Source organism: Lepisosteus oculatus, chromosome 14, assembly GCF_040954835.1.
Source record: "Lepisosteus oculatus isolate fLepOcu1 chromosome 14, fLepOcu1.hap2, whole genome shotgun sequence".
NCBI classification, from domain to species: domain Eukaryota; kingdom Metazoa; phylum Chordata; class Actinopteri; order Semionotiformes; family Lepisosteidae; genus Lepisosteus; species Lepisosteus oculatus.
Genome location: NC_090709.1, coordinates 16,920,918 through 16,947,349, shown reverse-complemented (window position 1 = coordinate 16,947,349; position 26,432 = coordinate 16,920,918). Strand labels below are relative to the sequence as shown.

The 26,432-nt window shown below is 39.9% G+C and overlaps 1 non-coding gene and 1 pseudogene across 1 annotated transcript; one reads left to right on the top strand and one right to left on the bottom strand.

The window, feature by feature from the left end:
* Positions 1-316: 316 nt before the first annotated feature.
* Positions 317-26,432, top strand: part of LOC138242774 (zinc finger and SCAN domain-containing protein 2-like) — a 587,776-nt pseudogene continuing 561,660 nt past the window's right edge.
* Positions 10,829-10,901, bottom strand: trnak-uuu (transfer RNA lysine (anticodon UUU)). Its single transcript has one exon. It is a non-coding gene; the product is annotated as a tRNA-Lys (tRNA).

Sequence of the window (26,432 nt, the reverse complement as noted above, 5' to 3'; positions counted from 1 at the left end):
AAATACTGCCAGTTGGCAAGAAACGACAGCATTTTTTTTCTTTAACCAAAAACCTGCATAGGGAGATCAAAATCCACTTGAAAAAATCCACTTGAGACGTTTTCGTTGGGGAGGAGGGTTGTGGAAGGGCAAAAAAATAAATTTGTTCCGTCACGAACGGCAAAGGTCGCAGGTGATTCACTCCTCTTGACTAGGTGGCGCTAGGAGGTGCAGAGAAGTTTATATCCTGTTAAAGAAACTCCTCTTTCTCAGCTCTGCTTCTCGATTGTTTTGAAGCTGCGGCCGCGCAAACGAATGACGTCATTATACTGCGCGACCCTGCATGTATTTCACCCACGTGTGGGCTGACTGAATCATTTTATTTAGATAAAGGAAGTTGTTGTTTTTCTTTAAAATAACTTCAGGTTCTGAATACGTAACGTCTTGTCGACTGTGTTTATGCTTGAACAGAGCACAGCCCTGACAAAAGGATCTGTGAAGAATAAAAAATAAGTTGTTCTGTTTAAACTCCGGAAGTCAGCCTTTGTTTCTGACCGACTCTGAAGAAGGATGGCGGAGTGCTTGTTAAATCTGCAAACCCAGCTTGACTCTTTCATGCACGTTTTGCTCAAATCGATCGTGAATGAAGTGTCAGAAGTTTTTGGAAACAGGATGTCTGACTCCGAGAACGAGTTTCAAGACAAACTCCGCAGCGTCTCCCAGATCCTGGTGAGACGGCCCGTGTTTAAAATCACACAGTGTGTGGAGGACAGTGTCGGGAGTGAAATGGCGCAACTGAAGAAGGAAAACGAGAGCCTGAAGTGGAGATTGCAGCTGTGGGAGAAGGAGTTGGGAGGAGGAAGAGATCAGGGTACCCAGACGCTTCCCTGTGAAGTGACTGCAGGAATAAAAGAAGAAATGGACATGAAACGATTGTCAGGTCAGTGTGGTGACTTGTATGAAGTCAGAGTGTGTGTGTGTTAAAAACCAGTGTCTATAACTAACTCACTGCTGAGATTTTTTAAATAACAAACTTTATTTTAAAGAAAACATCTCACAATAGTAAACATTCTCATTATCAGTACGCGTTCTAACAAAGTATCAAACTGTCATCAAATAAACTTTCCGAAAGAGGTGAGAATATAGTGGAGAGATGCAGAGTGACGTGGGAAAGACATGTGTGTGCAATGGGATTCTTTATTGGAAACTGAACTGTTTTGTCCGGTTACTGTGCTGAAAACACCTTGTTCAGATTCAACAGTTGTTTCACTGAATCAATTTGTACTCCAACGTCATTAGGAAACAACATTTATTAATATTGTATTTACATTGTATTGGTCTAGATTTTTATATGTCTACTAATGATTGTGTATATAAAAATATTTTAATTAGTTTAAGTATTACAGTCCTCCAGGGTCTGTGTCTGAAATATTAATCCAGTATGTCTGTATTAACCCCCCTCTCTCTCAGTGCAGTGTTAATGTACTGGAGTGTCCAGTCAGTGTGTCTGTATGAACCCCTCTGTCTCTCAGTGCAGTGTTCATGTACTGGAGTGTCCAGTCAGTGTGTCTGTATGAACCCCTCTCTCTCAGTGCAGTGTTCATGTACTGGAGTGTCCAGTCAGTGTGTCTGTATGAACCCCTCTCTCTCTCAGTGCAGTGTTCATGTACTGGAGTGTCCAGTCAGTGTGTCTGTATGAACCCCTCTCTCTCTCAGTGCAGTGTTCATGTACTGGAGTGTCCAGTCATTGTGTCTGTTTTAACCCCCTTCTATCAGTGCAGTGTTGATGTACTGTAGTGTCCAGTCAGTGTGTCTATATCAACCCCTCTCTCTCTCAGTGCAAAGTACTGTTAAAGTACTGTAGTGTCCAGGCAGTCTGTCTGTATTCACCCCTCTCTCTCAGTGTAGTGTTAATGTACTGTAGTGTCCAGTCAGTGTTAACACCTATCTCTCAGTGCAGTGTTGATGTACTGTAGTGTCCAGTCAGTGTGTCTATATTAACCCCTCTCTCTCTCAGTGCAAAGTACTGTTAAAGTACTGTTATGTCCAGTCAGTGTGTCTGTATTAACCACTCTCTTTCTATCTGCAGTGTTAATGTAAATGTAATGTAATTATGATATTATTACAGTAGACTTACTTTTTACATGGTAGTTAGGTTTCTGACAAAGCTAAATCAGAACACCCCCTTATACCAACTTATTCCGCTATGTTTAAACAACCCAAATTGATTGTGGGTGTACTAGTATGAGTGTGTAGTTTAAAGTTTTTAAGATCACATGGCCTCAGTTATCACTACTATGCTGATGATACTCAAATATAAATCCATACCAAACCTGACGTTGATGTGGATGTATTTAGTTGTATCTCCGATATAAAATCTTGGATGATTCAAAATGTCCTTCATCTTAACTGTGACAAGACTGAAGTCATGCTTATTGGCACCACCCATCAACTTTATAAAACCAGTGCTGTAACCCTATCTGTAGATGGTCTTGTACTTGAGCTTCAGTCTATATTGGAAACACTTGAGGATGATATTTGATGTTCGACCCACATGATCAGCATGTTGTCTGAACATCTTTCATTCCCCTCAGAAATATTGCTTGACTATGCCCTATGTTATCACTAACTGTGGCTGAAAAGTGTTGTCTAATCTTGAATCGAATACTGTAAAGCTCTACTCTCTTCTAAATCCACATTGAACAAACTCCAGTATGTCCAAAATTTGGCAGCCAGAATCCTGACCAGGTCTAGTGCAACTGTTCAGATTACTCCTATTCTGGAGTCCTTGCACTGGCTTCCTGTCAAGTTTCTTATCGACTGAACAATCCTCCTGCTCGCCTATAAGGCTCTCCATGGCTTGACACCTCAGTACCTGTCTGAGTTATCGCCCTACTCCCCACCTCCCAACCTTCGCTCTTCTAATTGTGTACAACTATTTGTCCCCCAGTCCTTCTACACCCTATGGGTGACATGGCCTTCTCCTGTTATGCCCCCAAGCTCTGGAACTCTCTCCCTAAGGATATCGGAGAGTCATCTTCTCTAAACTTCTTCAAATCCAGACTCAAAACCTTCTTCTTCAGAAGAGCCTTTATTTAACTGTCCTTTACCCTTCTGCTCCTACTGGACTTAGTACCACCATCTACTGTTTCCTTTAACTGTGCATTCTCACCGTGCTTATATTGTGTATTTTTTGTTGTTGGCCTTTTTTAAAGTGCTTTGAGAAGCCACCTTTAAAAGTGCTATATAAAATAAAGTTTATTATTATAAAGGTCTCGTCCTCTTGTCCTGTGCTTACAGGCTCAGAGGCCAGTGCTCTCTCTGACGCTGGGGACAGGGCTCCTCTTGAACAGCAGCGCAGTGAGGAGGAGTGGGTCTCCATTCTGATACAGGAGACAGAGCTCACTGCTGCAGAAGGGAAAGAGACAGTAAGTGAGCAGCACACAGAGAGGAGACAGAGTGTCAATGATCTGGACTCTGTGCCCATGATGAAGACAGAGCCTGAGAGTGAGACATCTGGGCTCTTAGTATGTGATAATTTTACAGAGAAGATTAATAATCTGGACACGAACAATATTACACAAGGTTGTAATGAACTGGGCTGTGTCTCTGTACAAGAGCACAGTAAAGAACTGGATGTTTTAAATCTCACAGAACAGGACACAGAGCCCCAGTTGATTGACCCTGAAGAGCAGCAGACTGATGTACCTGGTGAAGAGAACAGTACTGAGTCACAGCACACAGAGAAGAGTCAGTACAGGGAGGAGCAACAGCAGCTCCTACAGGGCTTGATAATTAGGCATTGTTCTGTTCAAGTGGAGAGACTGTCATTGCAGAGTCTCAAACAATCATATGATCCCTTTGTATCTAATGACTTTACACACAGGTTTAATAATCTGATTACTGAGAAAATTGTTGAAAGTTTTAATGAACTGGAGACTATGTCTGTTCTTGGGCAAAGAGAGGAACAACTGAATGAACTGGACGGTTTAAGTTTCAGAGAGCTGAAGAAGGAGCCCCAGATGATTCACACTGCTGAGAAGCACACTGAGGGACATGGTGGAGAAAACAGATCTCAGTTTCAGCACAAAGAGCAAGACCATTCCATGGAGCATTGGCAGAATAAGAGTCCCCAGCATGATCAGGGGATGAGGAAGAATCAGTCAAGGCCTTGCTCAGATGGAGTGGATAAACTGCCATTATGGCACAGGGAGAAGCAGCGTTTCTGTCATTCTAGTATTTCAAAACCCTACCAGCACATTCACACAGGAGCGAGACCATTCAGCTGCAGTCAGTGTGAGAAGAGTTTTATTCAGTCAAGTGACTTAAAAAGACACCAGCGTATTCACACGGGATAGAGACCATTCAGCTGCAGTCAGTGTGGGAGGAGTTTTAGTTGGTCAAGTAGCTTAATAGCCCACCAGCGCATTCACAGAGGAGAGAGACCGTTCAGCTGCAGTCAGTGTGGGAAGAGTTTTAGTCAGTCAAGTACCTTAATAGCCCACCAGCGCATTCACACAGGAGAGAGACCATTCAGCTGCAGCCAGTGTGGGAAGAGTTTTAGTCACTCACACCTCTTAAAACTACATCAGCGCATTCACACAAGAGAGAGACCATTCAACTACAGTCAGTGTGGGAAGAGTTTTATCCAGTTAGGTGACTTAAAAACATCAATTTAGTCACCAGGTTTTTTATTTAATCATAGTCTTAGTCAAGTCAAGGTAGATATGTAGGTAGATGCGTCAGCATGTGACATCCGAAGAAGGCTTCACAGCCGAAACGTTTAATTTCTTCCCTTTTCAGCATGGAACAAAACTTTACTTGTTCCCAAAATGTCTATTAGTCATAGTCACTTTGAAGTCACCCACTTTTGAGTTCATCTGGTCAGTTAAATTTTGACTATACTCTTATTTACAGTTGACTAAAACAGAAATAGTTCTTGTCATGGAGTTTAATTTATGTGGATAAGAGAGGATATATATCAAATACAATAAATATTTATGCAATAAAGGGTAAATAATAAAGAATTAGATACTGTATGAATCTCTTTTAATAGGAAAATCTATTTTGGCACCATTTGTAATAATTCCATATATATATATTTTTTTCCAATGCAACTGTTTTTTTAAACAAGACAGGACAAGCAATATATACAGTGCCTTCAGAAAGTATTCATGCCCCATTGTTTATTTCTCCTTCTGCTGTGTTGCAAAGTCAAATTATTTAAATGTTTTTTTCCACTCCTGTAGAAGCAATTCTCTATAATGTTAAAATGAAATTAAGTATTTATAATTCTGAAGACATATTTAAAATAAAAATGGAAAATTACTTAATTGATAAGTATTCACCCCCTTTGTTTTAACAACCTAATTTGGGTCAATTATCTTGAGAGATCACACTAAATACGTTGACAAGGTACACCTGTGTTCATTTCAAATTCACCAGTGTTCAATTGCTTGATTGCACAGTAAATATCACTGTCAGGTCTCGCAACTGAAACAGCAGATCAGATCAGTCCTGCTGTCATGAAGACTGAGGAGCTGCCTTTGGAACTTTGAGATGAAGTTGTTAGGATGAAAAAACCTGGAGAAGGTTATAAAAAGATTGGCAAAGTTTTGAACCTTCCTAGAAGCACCGTTAAAAACCCATTGTAACAAAATAGGAAAAACATGGCACAACCCAGACACTACTAAGATCAGGCCCTCCTACCAAATTGAGCAACCGGACAAGAATGGTGATTGTCAGAAAAGTGACCAAGAGTCACTGATAGTTGCAGAGCTCTTTGGCTGAAATGGGAGAAACTGTGCAGACATGAAAAATCTCTTCAGCAGTTTACAGATTCGGTCTCTTTGGGAGAGTGGCTAGAAGGAAGCCGCTTCTGAAAAGGCCAACATTAAGTCATGCTTTGAGTTTGCTAGAAGCCATGTGACAAAAGCTGAAAGATATACTTGTATTTTAATAAAATAAATATGAATCAGGAAAGCAGTTTTTCTGTTTTTCTCCTCCTGTCACTGTCAGCGAGCACAAGAAGACTGGAACAACGTAAGACAGGGAAAAAAATGCTTGTGGTTGGAGGGGGATTTGAGCTCCTTTTAGAGACCAGAACACCTAAATGAGCTGGAAAGACACAAGTCCTTGAGTCTGGCGCCATTGAGCACTTGGCCAGCTGCATGAGTGATACAGGGAGCTGTGCTGAATACACCAGTAAACTGAACTAAACTGAGGTTCCTCCCTGAAACACATTGCTGGAGAAGCACCAAGTTGCCTATTGTATCCTACACGGATCACAGAAATCAAATATATGGACCATTCGGAGTGTGTTTCCCAACTTTAGCATAATATTTTCCTTCGCTGATGCCTTGGAGGAACAGAAACAACAGATTGTCTTCACAACCTTGGTTTCCTAATAAGGAATGAGGTCAGTGTAAGACAGTTTTTCTCTTTGGGGAACTGAGGTTGTGTTCCAGTTTTCTAATTGTTTAATTTCAAGATGGTCTGTGATGTGATGTGTAAAATATTAAAGTATAAAAAGAATAAAAAATAAAAGCATAAAAAGGCTAAATTTGTTGAAACAATACTGTTTCTTACTTTGATAAGTTACGTTTTTTTAACTAACTTTATTGTAAAGACTATTATTAAAATAATTTTAAAAAGCTCAAATTCGCATACTGGTATCTAGAAAGTGCAAAGCAGTCTAGCCCTTATACAACTTTCTGTGCTCACTGAATAGATCTTGAAACAATATAGTGGTAGTCTATTATATTGTGGCAATAATAACCCTGTTTTGAAACCAGGTCTTGACAACATAAATTTCACGGAATTGATCTGCTGCCACATGTAATCGACTTTACAGTTTACACAGATGAGCACTACCCGAGCTTATTGGGACCGACATATTTCAAGCCAAAACGTAAAGGTCAGGGACTGTAGTATTTAATTTGAAGCGGAAATGTCAGTTTTCTTTAGGGGGACTGGCTTGAGACTTTTACTCATTGTGCTGTTCGGGTGTTCTTATTTAAAGTCGTATCCTTTACATCCTTGAATATTTGGCACCACAATGGTACCTTGAAGAACATGATAATGAACGTATTTGATTAAAATGAATTTCTTTCCTTTTTTGCGTAGATAATCCCAAGAGTGCATTCAACATATTCACACCATTCACTAGGACTTAGAAAAACCCAGAGCCAATCTTCCCACATTATAAGTTGTTATTGCAAGGGAATACAGATTGATCAGTTCAAAACTGTTATTATTATTATTATTCATAGCGTCAAAGACTTCTTTATTAGCATTTTTTCTATACCAAAAAAAAATTCAAGGTGTTCTTCTCGTTGTACTCCACCTAGATAATCTAAACAAAATCGAATGTCATAGTACAGGCTCGCACAGTGAGAATTCTTGAAGAATAAAACCACATTGCACATCTTCGGAACATCATGTCCAAGTTTAGTAACCGCAACATCAGAGATTTTAAGCTAAGAAATTTCAAATAGCTTTTTTATTAAAGTTTCAAGCAAACTTGAATAACTTTGCAAGAAACATTTCAAAATCTCAATTAAATCCAGTACGATCCCAATGGATTAATCTGGACTTTCTTCCTGCGATCCCGACAAGTTGGGAAACAATCTTATGGTTCTTATGGTAAGAAATATAACACGAGACCACACAGATTCTTAAATGCATCATATTGTTATTGACTAGGACACCGATGTGAATATGTGTTTGGGTTTTGATTTGCCGATTCTTGTTCAGATTTGGTGATTCACGATTAAAGTATCAGTAGCGTCGGAAAGCAGGAGCTCTGTTTCTCAGCGATCTTGAGATCTACCATGTAAAGCACAGTGTGAAGATCTGTACTAAAAAACACCAAGTGCTTAAGGTGACATCTTTTACCGTTGCAACTTTTCATCTCAGGTGTGCTTTTAGGAGGCATAGAAAGAACGGCTGTGTTAACACCTTCATCACACAGCAGAGTGGTGCAGCTGAAGTGTGCTGGGCTCATAACCTAGAATTTGATGCACCAAAACCATCCTCTGCTATGAATGTTTTATGGAAGACTGAAACACACCATTGGGTCAATGAAGTATAAGAAAAAAAACCTAGCCAAAGTCTCTTTGTTTAAGTCCCGTTCTAAGTTTCTTGCTTTTGTGAGCCAACTTACCCAGATCTGCAATATTTTAAAATATATGTAATAATTAATTGGAAATTGACAATATCCAGTTATATACTTGGACAGACAAAAAAAGTAACAATTATGATATTACATATACCCATATACCTCATAACCTACATATTAACACACTGACCAGAATAATTGAAAAGCTTTGAATCAGAGCTCCTGCAGTTAGTGTTAATTAGAAAAACAACAATGCTGAAACCTGAGCACAAGTTCAGCTGCTCTCCAGCTTTGTTCCGCAGAGTTTTTCGTTGCAATTGAGCTCAGAGCTGGAGATGATCTCAAGATATAATCGTGTTATCTAGTCTCCAGCTGTGTGCTCCTTTTGAAAGTTTGTTGCAATTGACCCAAAGTATGTTTTATAGCTGTCAGGTGCAGTTCACTTACATAAAGGACATTTATTACTGAGGAGCTCGATAGTTTTAAAAGCAATATGAGTCAGACAGGAGATGAACCTACAATCTTTTGATCTGCGTTATCCATTGCATTACTGCCTTTCCTCACATTGCAGAACTGCACCAGAGTGAGCTCAGCGCCGTCGTACTATCTAAGGTATATGGGGTTGTGTGGTGGCTGTGCCTGTGGTTGGAAGGTTGTCAGCTCGTGTCTCGTGGCCATCAGAGAAATCCTCTTCTGTTGGGTTTCTGAACAAGGCCCTTAAACCCAAGTGCTCCAGGGACACTGTATAAATGGTTCACCCTGTGCTATGAGAGCAAGTTGTGGGTTTTTTTAAAAGACAAAATCCTAATACCTGAAATTGTATATGGCCAATAAAGTGGTCTTATATGTGTGTTATTTTATCTATATATATTATTATAATAGTTCAGGTGGGTAGCTGCGTCAGCATGTGTAGGCTGCAAAAGAAGTAGTAATAGGTTTATTCCATGCTGAAAAAAAGGGAGAAAGAAAACACAACGTTTCAGCCATGAAGCCCTCTTCAGGTGTGAGAAAGACAAGGCAGTAAGCAAAGGTAATGTAGCAGGAGAACAAAGGCATGGAGAGAGGAGGAGCGAGAGGCGGGAGCAGGGGACAGAAAGAGAGGCCAGTCAAGAGGTGTGAAATGAAACATTTCAATGAATGGAGAAAATTTAGAAGAAGAGTAGTCTGTTGTTAAGAGAAGGGGGAAGGTGTGATCAAAGCTGCAGGATAATTTTGGTTTCGGTAGTCTTTCTGATGTTTGAGTTCGGAAAACCATCTTTGAAAACACAGACGGAGAAATTAGTGTGGTCATGGCCGTCAGAGGTGAAATGAGAAACAATGGGCTTGGAGAGATCTTTAATCTTCACATCCCTAACACGTTCTCTGAAGCAATCTCTGAGTTGCCTTCCTGTTTCCACAATGTGGACAGCATGTCCTGTACTGCTCTGTTATTTCATTTAGATGTGTACAGATAAAGCTCAACTGCATGGGGAGCCTTTCAGGTTCAGCAGCAGCAACACCTGAAAACACACTAGCTAACCTCAACATGACTTGAACACTCAACTTTCAGATCCAGGGTCAGACACGCTACCATGGTGCCATGAGGTCAGTCACTCCAAGTGCTTTTAATTCCCCAAAGAGAAAAATTAGCGTCACTGAAAAATATATTTTTTAATTCTCTCCTGTGAGGAGCGCTGCCGAAGAGGGTCTCTTCTTCCCAGACCACAGATTATTCTTCATGCCTGGCTCTCACACAGAGAGCAGACACAGCGTCTCCACTTATGTGTTTACTACATCTATAGATCTGACCCCCTACACAAGGGGTGCACAAAAATTAAATCTTTGTGCACAAATTGCAATGGTAGGAGAAATAAAACAAATATGATTATGATATAATTGTTCAAATTAATTCTACTGAAACTGATTAAATCACATGGAAGCAACAACAACAGAACCGTGATTCTTAACAAGGAGATATGGGGCAGCAGCGGGATACCAACTCATGCCCCCGAAGAGACTGGAGCTTTAATCCAGCTCCTTAGAGCGCTCAGCTGGGTTACCCTTGAGTGGCTTTTCAGCACTTGTAGTCTGACTTTGTGGTGTTGTGATGCGTGGAAGCAACTACACCTACTTTTTCTGAGATGCTTCCTCTCACTTGGTGAAATATTCAATTCTTTGGCCCTCTGAATATAGTTCTTCTGTTAAGCAGGCTTTAGACTCTGCTTATAGCGCCCGTGTAGAGATTTTATTTTTACAGGAAGATGCATTCCAAAACGTATCTCTGTAGTTTTAGAAAAACTTTGAACGGCGGATTTATACAACGCACAAACAGTATTCTAACTGCAGACTGCAGATCTGTGCAGCAATCGTACTCGATTTGACTGTGATTCTGAAATACTTTAGCAAACATATTCAGGTTTCCTTGAACCTTTAATAAAAAAAAAACGACATCGTTTCCAATCTCCAATGTCACTGTAAACTCAGAGGTGATGTTCTGCAGATGTGCAGTGTGCCTTTCCTCTTGTTGTATTCAAGAGTACTCACTGCGTGTCCTGTACGCTACTGTGATTTCATTTAGATTATCTACGTGGAGTAGAGTGACAAATCACTTTGAACACTTTCGGTTTGTTAAATGAAACACCAAAGAAAATACAAGTGATGAACATTTGAAATAACCACTGACAGCTAGAAGAGTGAAAGATAAAAGACAATTTATAATGACATTCACAATAGATTTAAGCAAAGGACAACCACCCAGACAGGCATTTGAACCCTGGACCCTCAGATTAAAAGTCAGGTGCTCTACCAACTGAGCTATCTGGGCTCTGGAAGAATGGAGACACTGTCAGGGTAATAGCAAGTCACATGTCTGTTCTTGTGCCGAAGCGCAGTCATACCTGACCTGTCTGGAATGACCACTGACAGACTTTATCCAGAAGCGACGGCACCACTCCCACTAGAATGAGAGAGAAATACAGCATGACATGGAGGGTCAAGGGGCTCCTACAATCCATCTTTCCTCACATTACTGATTTTTTCACTAACATGTTGTTACTTTTCACAGTCAGATTTTTTCAAATTTAATAAGATCTTTTAATCAACAATATTTAAGAAAAAAAAACAAATGGAATATTTTTTGGAACAATAATTAAAAAAAAAACTTTCCATGCCTTGGTTGTATTAGTGTGCACACCCTTATAAAGGAGGTTGTATCTGTGCTGAAATTTAACCAGTCACATTCCAGATCATGTACAAAGGTTATTTGCCTTCGCCAGACATCAATTGTATTGATTCTGATTAGTCCTAATTTATATCAGCTTATCTTATATAACCACCCAATCTGGGAGAACAAACGTTCAAACTGCACATGAAGAGAAATCCATTTGTTGATTGTAACCAAAGAATGTCGTTACAAATTATCCGCCGAGCTGTTTTACGTATCCGGTCACCTCTTTCCTTCCTAGTTTGCAGTGAGCACAATTCTTTCAGTTTCTTATCTAGTATTTTCCTTGCTATTTTACTGTCCCTTTCCACCAAGTGGAGATGGATCCACAACCGAAACCCTGTTTTCGCCCTGTGTTTCTGCAGCTCAAGTCTGTATGAGGAGAGGTAGTTACACAGCTCCAGTGGCGCAATTGGTCTGCTTCTACAGCAGAGTCATGCTGAGGGTGTGAGTTTAAATCTCACCTGAAGTAGTGTAGCCTGTGTCTTAAACTACTGAAAGCAACTGACGAGTTTAGGTGCTCTTAGGTATTTGCTGGAGATTGGGTCTAAATTAACATGAAATAAACAAGTAAAGGTTTATTCTGTATCACACCCAAAGAAGGCTCCACAGCCAAACTGCTGTGTTTTCTTCTCGTTTCAACATGGAATAAACATTTTCTCGTTCCTTTGCAGCCCATGCATGCTGACACAGCTACTTACTTAAATTACCATCAGCTGTGGACCTCCAACTGACCTGAGAGATATCTACTTAGACGAGAGGAGCACGATGGAGTACCGAAAACTTGAAAAAGCTCTCGCACTTAGATTCTGTGTTTTTATTGTTCCCCCGATATTTTTTAATGTTCTTTTTCTTTATGTTTTGAAGTTGTTTCATTTGTTTATTTGTTTTTATAGTTGTTAGACCACTACAGGGATTTTCCTATGTTCCCAGAAGACTTCTCCTTTTGTGGTTGTTGTGTTTTCGGGTTATTTTTTTTTTCTATTGATAGGACCCCACGCATTACTGTTGGACTAGTTAACTTTAGTTCTTACATTCTACCTGAAATTACTCAATAATTACAACCTCAATAACTACAACTCTTTTTTCTATATTTAACTACAGTTGCTTTCCAGACACCACAACTATTCACGATGAATCTTATGAATACACGTCTTTATGAATGATAGTATTATTTATTAATAATTAACTTTAATGTTATTTAATGTAATGCATGTACAGCCTTTAATATGTGATAGTGAATTTGCAGGTATCTTGGGGAGGGAAGAGAACTGAAATTAAGGAAATACATATTTAAAGGGGGTGCAAGTTACCTCTGTCACATCTGGGTGTTAACTGAATAGATTTGTGGTATTATTTATTGTGTTTTAACTCTATACTTGTGTTTCTCAGGAGACAGCAGAAAAAGCGGCTACAGAAAATAGTGTGAACTTTATAGGCAAATGTAAGGTTACGTTAAAGAAAAAAAACATATTGTCACCTTTTTCAATTTGATTATTTAAGACAGTTGTTCAGAACAGTACCTCTTCTCGTATCTGTGGCCGTGGTCCAACAATAACAGTGGTGAAACAGGCGGAATGTGTGGAATGAACTGGAACAGAAAACTCATCCAGTCGATAGTAAGGTTGTGTAGGACTGCACACACTAGGTGACAGTGTTGAATAGCATGGTCTCAAAGCTTCACGAGCCAGGCAGGAATCGAACCTACAATCTTCTGATCTGAAGTCAGACACGTTATCCACCACTGGCCCTACTAGCACCTTGCTCAACTGCGCTATAGTGAGCTCAGAGCCGCTACTAGAAATTCATCGCCCCGGTCCACATGTTCTCAATTAGATTCACGTGTTTTGTACGTGTCTATAATTACCTCGTCTTTCATTTTGTCTGGTTTAAAAAAAGTCTCTTTTGTCTCTTCAGACAAAGGGTTTATGTGTCTCCCTGAAATTCACACACGAGGGAAGTCCTAAGAGGTAGGAAAGATATCACGTTTAAAAAGAAGTGGAGACGCCAGCGATTGAAAACGAAGCTTCATAGAGTACATGCGCGCTACCACTGAACTAAACTCCTGATAGCGAGTCTTTTCCGCAGGTCTTTAATTGTGTTAGGAAGAGTGAACCGTCAACAGTGCACATTTTAAAGGTCAAAGCAAGACAATCAGATGTGAGGATAGATCAGAACAGGAGCCTCTGCTTCTCTGTTTGCTGAGCTTTCGGTGAACGTAAAAGTGAAAGACAAATTCGCTATTTTCACTTTTTAATTTTTAAGGAACAAGAAAACACCATCCTTCGAGCGGGATTCAAAACAGTAACATAACAATCACCCGCTGCTTTTTGAAACAGTTTTACGCTATAGCAACTGAGCTATGGAAAGGTAAACTCAAAATGCATACGTTTTGTCATACGCGTAGCCCAATGTAGTGTAGTGTTTCTATCTATTTAAATCCCAGTTCAACATCAAAATACTCACTCCCATAGTCTCTTTTAGTAGAAGAAATGGACCAGGATTCTACTGTATATTCTACCAGAGATCTTACAAAACGTTTGAAGGGATATCAGTGCAGGCAGAAATTGACTCTTTTTCTAGTGGGATCAGGATCATACAAAATCTTTCTTTTGGATTGAGAAGAGGATCATGGTGACACTCAAAACATCCCTGCCTTTGCTTCTTTCGAGGACTAATGGATTATTGAGGTGCAAACATCGGTTCAAATCAAAACTCTGCTACTGCAGTTGCTTCTTGGAGAGTTTCTTCAAATCTTTCAACTGAACATCGATATCTTGGTATATTAAAGATAATATCATACAGATTGTGGTTTTATTTTGATCGAAAATTTTATTAAAATATGAGCCTCTTTTACCTTTTCTTGGATGTTTCACAAGGTATAATACTTTCCCATGCATCCTCAGATAAACTTTCTAAATACCACAAAGTTACAATATATGGAATAGCATTTATTTTTACATATATTTTAAATTTTACTCTTATTTAAAGCTACATTTAGTGCTAGGTAAAGATAACATTGCTAATACTGATGTAGTAGAAATTTAAGATGAATTGATAGTTGTATCTGAGCTAAAAAAGTCCTATAACACCTCCTGTAACAGGTAAGGACTCATAGTAAGATTCAAATCCAAACGTTGCTATTGCATTGCGCATTATGTAAACACAACCTGTTTCAGCTTCTGGTGAGTGCAATTTTTCCAAATTGAAATTAACAAGAACATTTTTCAAGATGCACCATGTCCCTAAATCGTTCATCAGGACTACTATTAATGTCAGGTGAAAGCAGTACAAAACATAAATATAACCTAAATATTAAGAGACTATTGTCTGTCCCCTACTGCTGTAAGCCATGTTCAGCCAACGCTAGAAATATTACTGCTCTACTACAGTAGCAAAAATACACAAACCCGACTTAGAAATGGATCACAAGTCAAAAGCTCACAACGATGAGGATGGGATTCAAACCCACACGTGCAGTCCATCGCCTTAACCACTCGGCCACCTCAACAAGAAAGCCCGCCCCTTCGGTTGTGAGTTGGCACACTCAAGATCATCTTAATTTCTTCATTCTTGATGGTCATTTTCCTCTTCCACCTGCCATTTCACTATTTTGTTGAGTGATGTCAATCCACCAGGCGTGTCCTGTGCTTCAGTGGCGATATAGAGGACACCCTGTTGTACACGGAAAGCACATTGATCTCCTTGGATATGAAAAGTGCCAGATAAAAGCCATTTCTCATCCTGTCTCTTAGTATCAGGGCTGCTAGTGCATGAAAAGGAGGCAACTTGCTCAGCGAGCAGGCTCAGCGCACACTGAACGCAGATGTCTCAGAGCATTGTGTCCAAGCGGCTGTAAGAATAGCGCTCTGCCGGCGCCATGGTTTAGCTGCATAAAGCACCTGTTTAATAAAGAGGAAGTCCTGCATTCAAGTTCTAGCTGTACCTTTCTTCCTGTCTTGTTTTACAGAACAGATCATTCGGGACACTCACAGAGGGCTTGATTTGGTTTAATGCATGTATTAATTTCCTTTGTGGAACTTTTTAAAATCATATATCTTACGAAAGATGAAATGTGAGCGATTTTTTTGTTCACCAAAAGTATGTAAATGGAAAAAAAGCGCCGTGTAAGCGTTTCTGTGGTGCATTTGGTTAGCATGTTCGATTCTTAACCCAAAGGTGGGTGTTTTGAGCCCACCCAGGGACGCATTTCCTCCCATAGTAAACATCATCACCACAGATATTTAATTTGTCCGCAAAACCTTAACTATTTTGATATTTGCAGTAGTAAACAACTGAGGGTTGGTCAGAGGTAAAGACTGCGGTAGAGTCAACATTACCGGGAATTTCCAATAATTACCGACAAGGGCAACTTCCAAGCAGATAGTATTCACCCATGGAAATGTATGTTCCAATGGGTGGCGGGAGAATTCACTTATACTCCTGTTGCATCCTCAGCTAAAATAATTAAAAATACAATGCAAAATTATCTGAGAACTTGACAAGCATAAACGACAGATCGCCGGAGTTGTATTTTAATATTTTCGTATATTTACTTTAATTTGAATTCTAAATGTTAACCTAGTGCTGTTCAATATAATGTAATTTTGTTGTACTTTTAAAATATTTTAGCTGAGGATGCGAGGGAGGATATTACACCTTGCCAAACATCTAAAATAACAGTAAAAGAGGCTGGCATTTTAATAAAACAGGCGATCAAAAGAAAGCTACAAATAATACGGTATTATGCTCAATATCCCTCGATATTGAAGGTCAGATGAAGAACTTGAAGAAACTCTCAAAGAATCAACGGCAATAGCAGAGGATGTTGATTTTGAACCATGTTTGCACCTCAATTATCCAGCAGTCTTTGCTTGACAGACTTCCTCAAGATATTCGGTGTTCTATACAGAAAATCGAAAATTAAAGTGCTAATGTGCCAAGAGGGGTGGTCTGAGGCAAAGACTGCGGTAGAGGAAGAATAAGCTCCGCATGATAACGCGTGTCTAATACTCGGCCCCTGAAAGGCATCATATTCGTTCAACTGCCTGCCAGCTCTGACTCTTGCACAAATTTCGCGGTACGTGTGTACGAGCTTATAATTCAGGAATATCAATGGTCAGACGTTTATGGTGGGTTTGTGTTTTGTATTATTTAGTGAATGGAAAAAAACATTTTCAAAACTACAGCTCGAATGAAATAATAAAAAATGTTTATTTGCCTGTTTGTTGTAAGAGCTGTCCCAAAAATATTCATCTACATCAGAATAGTACCTGAACGTGACTGGACCTTCTTGGATTTTAGGAAATTTATTTTTGCACATCTTGGCCTACGATCAGGAATACCTTCCTGATTTCCCCGTGTTTATTGTTTCTACCTGTGATCTCGGAAAGAAAGACCCACTACCTGTGAAATAGGTAAAACTGAAATATTCCGGGAATTAGCTGTGGTTTAAGAGGAGTGTATGAAGGTATTAAAGGAGAGAAGAGACGCGCATTCCGCACGGGGAGCGCAGAACCATGAACCGTGCCTGTGTCTTTTCTTATATAACCGCTGAGCCCGGACACAGTGTCTCAAGCCAGTGAAATACAGGAGAAACTGAAAGGAAAACAGTGTTTCTTTTAATAAGTCTTCAGGTTTTATATTTCGGTCTTTCACATTTGAATGCATACTTTGCAGTTAATCTTTCCTCGATTACAGGCAGCCCAAAGAGTTCTTAAGGCAAAAAATCGGAGCCTATTTGACTTTCTGCTAATCACATAAGTGTTCAAGAAGTATTTCCCTGCCCATCATGTGCCCCCAAGCTGGTTTCTGTTTTCCTCTTCCTGTTGTTGTCAGCGAGCACAAGAAGACAGGAAAAACGCAAGGCAGGGAAAAGACGGCAGCTTTTAGAAGCAATGGAAAAACATGAGCCCTTAAATCTGACACATGAGACCACTCGGCCATCCTGACAAGCTACAGATGGTGGTGGGTTGGAAGCACAAGTAATTCACAAAACTGAGAAATGGTTTGCTGGAGAGGCACCAAGTTGCCTGTTGTAGCCTAAACGGATCGCGGATATCAAATATTCGGATAAATTCAGTGTGCTTTACAGCCTTCGTGTAATACTTTGATCTGCTAGGGTGCAGTCGTCTTCACAATCTGGATTATCTCATAAAGAGCGACGTCAGTGTAAAACAGCTATCATTTTTAAGAACAGACGTTGTATTGCATATTAATAATTGATTTATTTTCCTGATTACAATACAGTATATTTTCCTGATTGCAATGTATTGTGAAGCATAAAAGCCAGCTGCATCAATCTCTATTACGCGTCATTTATGAAGGCGTTTCAAATAGCAGCCAGTGCAGTATTAACGCTTTTGGAGCATGTATTATATTGTAAATAGTCTTATTTAAATAGTTCAGGTGGATAGCTGCGTCAGCATGCGTAGGCTGCAAAGGAACAAGTAATAGGTTTATTCCATGCTGAAAAAAAGAAGAAAGAGAACACAACGTTTCGGCCGTGGAGCCTTCTTCAGGTGTGGCTCCACGGCCGAAACGTTGTGTTCTCTTTCTTCTTTTTTTCAGCATGGAATAAACCTATTACTTGTTCCTTATTTAAATAAGTTTAAATTGGCACACTGTTATTTAGACAGTGCCAACCAGTCTGACCTCCTACAACCTGTGCCCGCTGAGTAGATCTTAAAGCAGCTGCAGCCAGAGTAGCCGTAATGGCAACAGTGTTTGGAGTTCGGCTTATTTCTTCTGCAGAACCACCGGTATCGGAATATACTGATCCGCAAAAGAAGCGCTTTCGGTTTCTGATCGTTTTAATTGAGTGCTGCTCTAAACTTTACATTTGCTCGTACTAGTTTCCTCCATGAAAAAAAATACGTTTCCCTCATTACTTGATTTCACTTTTTTCGTATCAAATAAATAAAGGCAGGAAGGCTCGTTGTCTAAAGCGTTGCATTCAGTTAGCAGTTTCTCCTGGAGACGTTTGTTCAAATCCCACTTCTGATGAAAAGCTTTTCTCGTTAGAGTAGAAACGATAGAAGCCTTAAGTGGGAAAAAAATCACAACATCTCGCATTTCACCTGTTTAATGTTGTCTCAGTGATTGATAGCTCTTCTCCCTTGCAGGGTGACGGCAAACTTCTTCAGAAAGGGAGTCTCCCAGGTACGGCTTTTCTTCGTCAAGAGACAACAGAAACAGACTTCAAACTGACATGAATTACTTCATGAGCGTTTATGACCGTCTTTAAAAAGCTGAGAGAAGGCGAAAACGTCATTGGAAATGAGGAAATGTCTGCTGACTGTAAACAGGGCTCACGCTCAGCTGCGAATAAGCGCTTCTCTTTAGTACAGTGTTGAGTACCTACGCTTGTTGCGCGGGAGACCGGGGTACTTTTCTGTGACAGGGTGCTGGTTGGTTTAATTTTTTAACAACCTGAAAGTGTGTACTGTGTACTAACTTTCGAACTACTTAGTGCGGTAGAATATGGAGATCATCTCTAGCTCTGAGCTCAACTGCAAGAAGAAGTCATGCTGAACAAAGTCAGAGCCCAGCTGAACGTGTGCTCAGTGTGGTGCTCAGGACACGGGAGCATTGTTGTGGTTCTAATTAGCACGAACTGCAGGGGCTCTGAATCAGAACGTTTCAATTTATCTGTTCAGTAAATTAAAATGCAGGACACGTTAAAAGCAGATTATGACTATATAACCGAATGTCCCTCACAGTTTAAAAGATACCAGTAAGGACACACAATTACTAATGCGACACGTATTGGAAATAGTCCCAAAACAAGCACGTATCGCAGTTGGTAGACCCCTGTAATAATTTTGCAGTGACAGAACACTTTGAAGATTTGCAATCTATTTAAATATGAATTTTCTAAATTTCAGTTCTCTTTACTCCCTGGCATAACTGAACTCTCACCTTCACATACTAAAGGCATTACATGCATTAGCTGTGATAATGCTTCTAAGAAACACAGAATGACATTTAGTTTTGTTCCTCATTTCCCCCAAGAAAAAAAAAGGAGTCAATTTCCGCCTGGAATGATTGATGCCCCATCAAACATGTTTTAATATCCACGGAAGTTTATACAGTAGAATCCCGGTTTGTGGCTTAAATTCAAGGTAAAAAAGACTGAGGAAACGAGTTGGAAACAATGTCGATCTGGGATTTTACTCATCCGGAACATTTCACTACATTGGGCAGTATGTGCCAGAGAGCAGCTCCTGATATCCCTTCGATAGCTCAGTTGGTAGAGTGGGGAACTGTAATAAAAACACTTGGGAATCCTTAGGTTGTTGGTTCAACTCTGGCTTGAAGGAAGGTGCTTCTTGTGTATTTTAATCAAAGAGTTAAAATAGTGAATCTGTTTAATTCAGTCGTTGATCAAAAGCTCAATAAACGACGAAGCAGAGGCTCCTGTTCCGAATTCAGCTCCTGTCTGATTGTCTTGTTTTGGCCAAGATCTGATCTATGAATTAAAGGACTACTCTGTCTGCTTTGTAATTCAAAAATACATTTTGTAATGCAAATGTCAAGTTTTTTGTAGATATAAAGGTGTTCTCTGTTTTCAAAGGATAGCTACTTAATTGGCTTTATGATTTGGTATTGATTTTGTATCGTTGTATTATCAACTTTGTGCTTTCTGTGTTTTTATCGTATTGTGGACTTATTTTTTAAACAAATGCTTACAAAGGCAGACACAGCACACATATGTTTATACCAGCGGTGAATTGTACATTTTTATTAAGTACAATCTACTGTGCATTTTTGGGAGTATAACAGGTTCGATATAAAGTGGCAAAAATCTAAAAGGGGAAAATACCCCAGACGGCGTGTAAAGCCCTTGTTGTGGCTGTTGTTTTATTTTTAGATAAAAATGGCGTAGTGTGCACGAAATGTTGCAGAAACACAATCTAATATTTTAATAACTGTTATTTTAATAATTTGATAAGTATGAGGCCCCAGATCCAAATCTTCGGTTCTGATTTTTTAAACATGATATCTTCCCTTCCTCTCGATGTGAGCAATTGTTTTTTTTTCACGTTGCGATCCAAAGAGCCTCAGACGCACAGTCTAACAGTAACCAAACCAGAATGGATTCTTCTGGGAGCCGGACTGAGCTCATTCTCACTCCCTGTGTTGAAAACAGAATTAGCTCTTCCCCAAACATCGTCTACAGATCACTTGTGTGCTTTTAACCTTCTCGCAGCTACAGGCGAGACTGAAGCTGGAGATGTGAAGGCAACCGCTGGTGCATCTTCTCCAAATTTCACTTCTCTTTTTTTTAAAAAGTAGATATAGCCCTGAAAAAAGCCTTAGCTTTATCAGTTTTTACATGAATCGATTTTGAAACAAATATTATATTTTTATTGCAATTTACATAATAATAATAATTATTATTATCATCACTTACACTTATATAGCGCTTTTCTGGACACTCCACTCAAAGCGCTTTACAGGTAATGGGGAATCCCACTACCGCCACCAATGTGCAGCCCCACCTGGATGATGCAACGGCAGCCATACTGTGCCAAAATGCTCACCACACATCAACAATCAGTGGGGAGGAGAGCAGAGTAATGAAGCCAGTTCATAGATGGGGATTATTAGGAGGCCATTACTGGTAAGGACCATTGGAAAATTGGGCCAGGATGCTGGGGTTACACCCCTACTCTTTCAAGAGACGACCTGGGATTTTTAAAGGCCAGAGAGAGTCAGGACCTCAGTTTTACTTCTCAGCCGACGGACGGCACCTGTTTACAGTTTAGTGTCCCCGTCATTATACTGGGGCATTAGGACCCACATGGACCACAGGGTGAGCGCCCAGCGACAGAAACCAGATGGTACCGTGTGTCGGGCTCGGCTGTGAGCAGGACAATGATGTCACGGGGACAAAGTAGAAAAAATCAAAACGGTTCTGTAAAAGACCTGTGTCAGCTGTCGGTTCGCATTCTGGACTCTAAATCCATCGATCTGATTTCAAATCTCTCTAACACCTGAGCTGTGGCTTCTTTTGAGTAGTTATTCAGGAGAACATTATGTTAATCGTATAGATGAAACGTTTAATATATTCAGGTGGATAGCTACTTCAGCATGCATATCTGCAAAGAAACAAGAAATATTGTAGGTTTAATCCATGCTGAAAAGAGAAGAGAGAAAACAAACCTGAAGAAGTTTTCATAGCTGAAACATTGTGTTTTCTCTCTTCTCTTTTCAGCATGAAATAAACCTATTACTTGTTCCTTTAATATATTGTTCGGTTGAATTCAAAATGCTTTACTACTACAAGAGAGGATTATAGTATGGAGGATGAGACAAATTTATGATTTCTTGGAAGAAAATGGTTTTACTTTGCATTCGAAATGAATCAAAACTTTTCCGTGACACACAAACCCTTTGTCTTTTTTAAAGATATCATATTTTTAAACAGACAAGTATAGTTGTCTTACTTAGTATAGTTTTTTACTTAGAAATTTTGGATGGGGGTGATGCATTACTAGTAGTGGCACTGAGGTCACTATGGTGCTGTTGAGCACCATAAGGTTAGGGCCAGTGGTGTAATGTATAATGCATCTGACTTTGGATCAGAAGATTGTAGGTTTGACTCCTGTCTGACTCATGTTGCTTTTAAACCAGTAGTAGATTTTCTTTATGTAAATTAACTGCAGCTGAAAGCTATAGAAAACACATTGGGTAAATTGCAATGAACTGTCGAACTGTTTTGCACGAAGCTGCAGACTACTTAACACGGTACTGTCTGAAGATCAGCTCCTGCTCTGAGCTCAATAGCAATGCAAAACTGTGCGTAACAAAGCTGGCGAGCAGCTGAACTTGTGCTAAGTAGTCAGTTCGGTGATGAGGGTTCAGTACTGGCGTTGTTCTAATTAGCACGAACTGCACAGGCTGAATCAGACCATTTCAAATAGTCTGATCAGTGTAGGACAAGTTAATGAAGAATTATTACTTAGTCTGTCTCTTGTTTGTATATAAATGAATGTCTCTGACAACTTAATGTTAGTTTTTAATTTAGTTTTAGTTTTACGATGTAGATCAGGCGTTGACATATGCACAAGCACACGAAATGTCTCACTCCTGATTCAGCTCATGCTCCATACGAGTGAAGCGATTCCTCCTGCTTCTCGTACAACCATATCAGAACAGAAGCCCGTGTCACCCCGCTCTGATTCAAGAGCGACTCACATCTTGACAGGATGCCTGACATGAAAGGGGGGGGGGGTACTGTCACGCCCTCTGCAGCCAGAGGGCGCTCCTTCTCTGTCCTGTCCCTAGTTTCCAGCCTGCTGTCCTTCCTGTCCCTCTCTTTCCCTTGGGCTATATATTTCCGGGTCTTGCACTCTGTCCTCGCTCAGCATTGACGTTCGGATGTCCTGAGACCCGCCTAGCACCAGGGCGCCCCACGTCCGCTCCCTGAGGGCACAGGTTTCTTTACGGCATTCCTGAACTCTTTGCACTAATGAGCCTTTTTCCAGTCTCGCCTCTACGCATATGGGTCTTTTTCCGCTCTCCTACTCCCCATGGTTAGTCCCTTTGGACGTCCGTGACAGGTGCCCCTTTGGAATAGTTGTCAGAAAATGTGAGAAAAGGAAAGTTACAGTGCCTTGCGAAAGTATTCGGCCCCCTTGAACTTTTCAACCTTTTGCCACATTTCAGGCTTCAAACATAAAGATATAAATTTTTTATTTTATGTGAAGAATCACCAACAAGTTGGACACAATTGTGAAGTGGAACGAAATCTATTGGATTTTTGAAACTTTTTTAACTAATAAAAAAATGAAAAGTGGGGCGTGCAAAATTATTCGGCCCCCTTGCGTTAATACTTTGTAGAGCCACCTTTTGCTGCGATTACAGCTGCAAGTCGCTTGGGGTATGTCTCTATCAGTTTTGCACATCGAGAGACTGAAATTCTTGCCCATTCTTCCTTGCAAAACAGCTCGAGCTCAGTGAGGTTGGATGGAGAGCGTTTGTGAACAGCAGTTTTCAGCTCTTTCCACAGATTCTCGATTGGATTCAGGTCTGGACTTTGACTTGGCCATTCAAACACCTGGATACGTTTATTTGTGAACCATTCCTTTGTAGATTTTGCTGTATGTTTGGGATCATTGTCTTGTTGGAAGATAAATCTCCCTCCCAGTTTCAGGTCTTTTGCAGACTCCAACAGGTTTTCATCCAGAATGGTCCTGTATTTGGCTGCATCCATCTTCCCCTCAATTTTAACCATCTTCCCTGTCCCTGCTGAAGAAAAGCAGGCCCAAACCATGATGCTGCCACCACCATGTTTGACAGTGGGGATGGTGTGTTGAGGGTGATGAGCTGTGTTGCTTTTACGCCAAACATATCGTTTTGCATTGTGGGCAAAAAGTTCGATTTTGGTTTCATCTGACCAGAGCACCTTCTTCCACATGTTTGGGGTGTCTCCCAGGTGGCTTGTGGCAAACTTTAGACGAGACTTTTTATGGATATCTTTGAGAAATGGCTTTCTTCTTGCCACTCTTCCATAAAGGCCAGATTTGTGCAGTGTAAGACTGATTGTTGTCCTATGGACAGACTCTCCCACCTCAGCTGTAGTTCTCTGCAGTTCATCCAGAGTGATCATGGGCCTCTTGGCTGCATCTCTGATCAGTCTTCTCCTTGTCTGAGCTGAAAGTTTAGAGGGACGGCCAGGTCTTGGTAGATTTGCAGTGGTCTGATACTCCTTCCATTTCAAGATGATCGCTTGCACAGTGCTCCTTGGGATGTTTGAAGCTTGGGAAATCTCTTTGTATCCAAATCCGGCTTTAAACTTCTCCACAACAGTATTACGGACCTGCCTGGTGTGTTCCTTGGTCTTCATGATGCTCTCTGCGCTTTCAACAGAACCTTGAGACTATCACAGAGCAGGTGCATTTATACAGAGACTTGATTACACACAGGTGGATTCTATTTATCACCATCAGTCATTTAGGACAACATTGGATCATTCAGAGATCCTCGCTGAACTTCTGGAGTGAGTTTGCTGCACTGAAAGTAAAGGGGCCGAATAATTTTGCACGCCCCACTTTTCATTTTTTTATTAGTTAAAAAAGTTTCAAAAATCCAATAGATTTCGTTCCACATCACAATTGTGTCCCACTTGTTGGTGATTCTTCACATAAAATAAAAAATTTATATCTTTATGTTTGAAGCCTGAAATGTGGCAAAAGGTTGAAAAGTTCAAGGGGGCCGAATACTTTCGCAAGGCACTGTATGGACAGTAAGCTCTCACACACAGCTCTCAAACACAGCATTAGAGATTGGAATCTGTAAAAAAAAACTACCCGTCTCCCCTGCATTTAACGGTGCTGTTGTTTTTATTTTACATATTGTTAGCATTTTAATGAATTGTTAAAAGATTTATACACAAATAGCTAAATACGAAACGTAAAAAACCCAACTGTAAGCAATTGACCATTCATATTCCTGAATTTTAAATCCCTGTGTTTATCTGTGTCCAAGTGCCTGGTGCAGCTATTTTGAAAGCATACCTCAAGGTGGACTTTACACGCAGTCTGGGGGTATTTTCTCCTTTTACATTTTTGCGATTTTATATCGAACCTGGTATACTCCCAAAAGTGCACAGTAGCTTGTACTGTGTGCCCTGTTTGCCTTTGTAAGCATTTGTTTAAAAAATAAGTTTACAATACGATAAAACAGAGAAAGCACAAACTTAATAATATAATGATTCAAAATCAAAACCAAATCATAAAGTCAATTAAGTACCTAACTTTTGAAAACAGACAACACTTTATCTACAAAAAACTTGACATTTGTATCTATTTTTGAATTACAAAGCAGACAGAGCAGTCCCTGAAAGACCAGAAAGACCAGATTTGTTAAAATCCCTTGTACCAATTTAGATTGATCTTGATCAGAACACGACCATCAGACGTGAGGAGGAATTCGGAACAGGAGCCTCTGCTTCATCGTTTATTGAGCTTCTGATCAACGTCTGAGTGAAAGTTATTTATTGTCTTTGATTAAAGTACGCAAAAGGCACCTGCGTACAACTTTTAGCTCATAAATTCATCGTACATTTATATCCCATCAATATTAGCAATGTTATCTTTACCTAGCACTAAATGTAGCTCTAAATAAATGCAAATTTTAAAAAACATGTAAAAATAAATGCTATTCCGTATATTGTAACTTTGTGGTATTTAGAATTTTTATCTGAGGATGCAGGGGAAAGTATTATACAACTGTGAAAGAATCTCGAATTTTAATACAATTTCGATAAAAAGAAAACCAAAATCCGTAACATGGAGAGATTTGATTTGAACCGATGTTCGCAGCTCAATAATCCATTCGTCCTCGAAAGAAGCAAAGGTTAGTATGTTTTGAGTGTCACCATGATCCTCTTCTCAATCCAAACGAAAGGTTTTATGTGATCCTGATCCCACTAGAAAAAGAGTCAATTTCCGCCTGCAATGACATCCTTCAAATGTTTTATGAGAACTCTGGACGTGTATAGAGTAGAAGCCTGGTCCATTTCTTCTACTAAACGAGACTATGGGAGTGAGTATTTTGATGTCGAACTGGGATTTAAATAAAGAGGAACACTACACTACATTGGGCTACGCGTGTGACAAAACGTTTATTTTCCGACCTCTCGATAGCTCAGTTGCTAGCTCTTAAGACTGTAGAAAAAAACAGCGAGTATTTCTTATTTCCCTGGCCTGAATCCAGTTTGAAGGATGGTGTTTTCTTGTTCCTTAATCAAAAAGTGAAAATTGCGAATTTGTCTTTCATTTTGACGTTCACCCGAAAGCTCAGTATACAAAGAAGTAGAGGCTCCTGTTCTGAATAATCCTCATGTCTGATTGTTTTGCTTAGACCTTTAAAATGTACACTGTGGTGTTTGCTCTTTCTAACACAATTAAAAAGCCGCCGACAAACTTACCGATCAGGAATTTAGTTCAGTGACAGCGCGCACTTAAGACGCTCCGTTTTCTATCGCCGGCATCTCTGTATTCTTTTTAAACGCGATATCTTTTATTCTTTGTGTTTGAATTTCAGGGAGACTCGTAAACCCTTTCTGTTTTAAAGATACATTATTTTAAACCAGCCATAATGAAAGACGTTGTAACTAGACAC